Below are 4,840 nucleotides of genomic sequence, written 5' to 3' on the forward strand. Positions count from 1 at the left end.
CGAGATGCAAACAAGAAGGAAGTTGAGACCTCTTAAGCAGACCTGATAGGGATTTTCTTCACTGTCTGATGGGGTTGACACTTTTCTAACCCTGTGCCATTTCTACGAGGGCGCTTTACGCCAAGCGTCACTCTACATCAGCCATTACATGCCTCTTTTGCCCAAAAGTGCCCACCTCCACCGTTCCGCTGTGTCCTAGTTCATTGAGGGCTAATTGACAGAGAGGGTGCAGACCCTGGCCAATGTGACAACCGAGAGATCCTGCCTCAAACACTAAATGGGCTATCTGAGGTGAAGCAGGGAAACATAGCGATTGAGTATCAACAATCACAGTTTATTTTCCTGCAACCAATTCTGCCTACTGGTACCCGAAGCTGAATTCTGCATTCGACGTTCATCGGAACCCAATTTTGGCAGTAGCTAAGAACATGCCAATCTCCCGATGTTCGTAGGCCGTTTTGGGAGCTATGCATTTGGCTGGCCAGTGATGCATATCTCCCACGACTGGCTTCTTCTGGCTTCTTCTGTGTTTGTAATGTCTATATAGGCGGTGGAGGAGACCCAGCTGTCTTCTACTGATGCAAATCAATGTCAATTCAAAGCTTAGCTCCCAAAGCCAAGAGCGCCGGCATTTGCTGCGTGTTGAAAGGCAAATCTCTTCATTGTGCTTCTGGAAGCAGTGTTCGACTTTGCTAGAGCTAATCTAAAGGATAGAATTCATCAGTCATAGATCAAAACGGGAGGGGGGGGCAGAGTTTTTGTTTTCTTTTTCTTCCTATTTTCAGGGTGCTGTTTATGGAACTGCAGTTGTTATATGAGTGAAACTAAGTTTAGAAAGTCTTGGATACAAACTACCCCCCCTTGCCCACCATTACTTAAAATCTGACTCAAAAGTTGTATAATTTTACAAAATGTTGCCATTATTAAAAGGAATTCATTCAAAACTGGGAGGAGAGCCCGGGGTAGACCCAGAACTCGCTGGAGGGACTACATGTCCAGTCTGGCCTGGGAACGCCTTGGGATCCCCCAGGAGGAGCTGGAGGGCGTTGCTGGGGAGAGGGATGTCTGGAGTGCCCTACTTAACTTGCTGCCACTGCGACCCGACCCCGGAGAAGCGGCTGATGAGATGAGATAAAAAGAATTCATCGCGGTGTTTTTCTTTTTTCTTCCGGTGTTGAAATTTATTCAAGTTTTATTTTTATCATCTTTAACCTTTAAGCTGCGTTGATAAAATCCGCGTTGGATTCAGATCCATGATGCTGGAAATGAGCTAGAGGAACTTCCTGAGGATGCCGACAGCATAGGGCCCATTCAACAGATGAGGCCAAAGTAAAGTCTATTTATAAAGGATGGTATCAAAGTACTTGGTGCACCTGAAGGAATGTACCAAGACCTCTGCTCATGGATGTCTAAACTATATGAATCTCAGTGTTACCGATATACAGACCATTGGGGTGAAAGTTAATTTTCCCTGATGGGTGATGTACGCAGTTAGCTGCTCCCTCCTTGTTTCTGTGTTGTATGTCGGCCCCCAGAGACGCCAAGGGTCATCTAATCCACGGCCCACTACCGCATGTTGGGAATGGCGGCCATCGATCTGTTTGGCGATGCTAGATGACAGCCCTGCCCTCTGTGCTGGTAGGAGCTAAATGTTGGTGCCCGCTGGGTAATGAGGGTGGATTTAACAAGGCTTCGCCCGTTGCTGCTCCTCGGCCCTCAGCCTGAGTTCCTTTCAATCTCAATCACTTTGTCATCCCCTCTCATCTGTTGTCTCTTTCTCATGCTCTTGTCCAATCATCTCCTCTCTTCAGCCCCATTTCCATCATGTTTCTCTGGCTGAACAGCATGGTCTGTGTCTGCTGGATTCATCAGGTAAGGTAGCTTTGTGAAGATGTTGCTTTTCCTGGCAACCAAATGTCAGTGCCAAATATGTGACGAGACCTTTGAACTTACAACACTGTATCTGACATTTTGGTAAATATCATCTATCTGCAATTACACATGCAGACGCTTTGCCTCTTATAACTCCAGTTACACATAAAAAAATCAACCAAAGAACCAAAAATCCTAAACAGACTGCATTTTACTTAATGTCAAGTTTAATTATAGATCTTTTTAAGCATTACATCCTCTTAAATCAATTTTAAAGTGCTGTTAGGATTGGTGCTCCGTCATTCTTGGTTTTCCATTTATTCTTGCTATTTCCATTTCTGTCCTCATTGATAACAGAGGCAAAGAGTAAGAAATATATTGTTTCCTGTTATAAAAGCTAAAACATAAAATATGATAACATATAATATTTTGTTAATATACATATATTCTCTCATTCTCTCTCACTCTCGTTCTCTCACTCTCATTCACTCTCACTCTCATTCTCTGTCTTTTAAAGAAAGAGACATATGGCTATAAATAGAAATACATTTAGATCAATACACAGGTATGTCAGATATAAAGATATGGCCAGGGTTAAATCACCACAGACCATCAACAATTCTTCTAAATGAAATAAATAAACAGAGTACAGAATAATGTAATGCATACTATTCATAGCAAGTCTTTTTGCATATTTCCCCACCATTCCACATCCTCAAATTCACTACAACTTCTCCTGTCACATGTTATATAGATGAAAGAGGGGGGGGGATAAAGTGGAGCACTCCCTGACAGATGTGTACAAGCAGGTAAACTCAGTGTGATTGTGTCTGTCCATCACACGCCACCTTGTTCCCCGGTTTCCCCTAGGATGGTGCGGGTTAGCTCTGAAGCCTGTGTTTTAGCCATGGCTGATACGGCAACTGTTTGTCTGAACATTAGACAAGCATATTACGAGGAGAGGATTTCAATGACACCCGGAGCTTGGCAGGCAAGAAGGGAGGCACGAGAGAGCGAGAGAGAGAGAGTGTGCACAATTGATGTTCACACCACGCATAACAGTCCTATTTCTGAGCCCTTGGGAATGTGCGCACGTTTCTGGGCAGATTCCCTCTCTCACGGGCCCCGCTACTCCCAACATGTTGAAGAGGCTGGAGATGAAGCACCTTCTCTAAATCTGAGCTATGGGTCAAGCCTCCACAGTCCTTAAAAGTACCCCTTCATGCAAAAATTTGTTTTTCTAATGTTTGTGTCCCCTAAAATATCTGACCTTGACTATACTCATAGGCGGCCTGCCCTATACGCTGACTACGCAATTGCACAGGGCCAGCAATCCATAGGGCCAGCAATCCTTTTTTTTTCTAAATAAATAAAGTCGCTAGGAGACATAAAGCCAGTCAATGGCTCTGACCCAGTACAGGGGGCCCCTCCTCAATGGATAGATCATGTCAGTGGATGGATCTGATTGGCACAGGTGCTGCAGCAACTGTCCAATCAATCATTATGCTGCTAAAGTACAATATGATGGTAGAAAAAAAGGTACAACATGATAGCGCCTCCAAACTACAAGTATTCCTCTGGTGCTGCCAAAAGAAAAATGAAGAAAACGAAGACACAGCCGTGATTCAGGTATGTGGCATGGAGTCATTCATTGCGAATGAAAGAATAGATACAGATAGCCAATTCTGTTGAGAAGCTATTAAGCTGCTGCTGACAGGCAGCAAACCTTAAGCTACCTCGCGTGGCTGCTAGCATGCATGAGGTCGGTCAGGGCGGCTAGCTTCATTAGTCTAGTGCCTTTGTTCAGCAGTTACGTAATTATTCAAGTTTTGACATGTTTTATTTTCCTTGTTTTATCTTTTGCCCAGTTTTATTTTTTGCCACAGAAGTTATAAATTATGTCTTGGATTTAATTTTGTCACTACAGATACGGCATTTATCATCAGACAGTCCCAGTGATGCAACTTTTTGTGTGGCTCCTGTTCTGGCACTTGCTGAGCCGACAGCATTACAGCCAATCTAGTATCACACTGGAATGTTTTTGTCACGTATGGCCATGTGTTTCTCATACATTGTACTTGGGTATTTGCAGGATATTGTCATGGGTAGTTGAGAGCCCATTAAGCATAATTAAATCCCTCCGGTCATTCTGGCAGTTCCACTGAAAGGACATTGGAGACCTCTTCTCTATGCACTGGAAAATATTTTATTTGTGCACTCACGGCAACTGGTAAATCTTCTTACTGGGGGAAATACAGATAACGTCTGTGTATAATAGAATAGTAGTTTCTTCCATGCTGCTGGTGTATATACTCATTCACACCTCACATCAACCATATTAATATTTCTATGGTGAGCTTTGTTGTCAGAGTTAGGTTATTTTGAATTGTATGACTGCTGCTGAGTGCTGGCTGGGTTGTGTTGTTTTGGTTGCCACCTGGACGCTGCTTGGCATTCCCCTCATCACATTTTCTTTTTATGTATCTTATAAATCCATATATATATATATATATATATATATTTATTTATTTATTTTTTTACATAACGATGCTGGCTTGGGTCCTGGACTGTTCCGGTGGTGTCTGGACACTGCTTGGCATCCTGTACATTATGTTCTTCATCTACTCATATATTTTCGTAATGTGTGTGTGTGTGGTGTTAGTGTGTGTGTGTGTGTGTGTTAGTTAGTGTAGATAGCGGGACCAAAAACTAAAGCATTTATGATCCTAATTCTTTTTGGAGGTGGTAGGTATTGTCTCAGAGAGTAAGGGAAAAATCCAAGAAAGTTACAATTATGCATAATTATGCATAAACATGCAAAATATGCATTTTTCTAAAAATGGCTAAAAATCAATTTTCTCTGCATTTCAGGTGATTCTGAGGATCTTTGATTTTTTTCACCTATATAAAAAAAATTTCTGGGACTAGAAATGTTTTGGCATTATGCAAAATATATGCATTTTTGCAA

Source organism: Lampris incognitus, chromosome 13 (assembly GCF_029633865.1).
Source record: "Lampris incognitus isolate fLamInc1 chromosome 13, fLamInc1.hap2, whole genome shotgun sequence".
NCBI classification, from domain to species: Eukaryota; Metazoa; Chordata; class Actinopteri; order Lampriformes; family Lampridae; genus Lampris; species Lampris incognitus.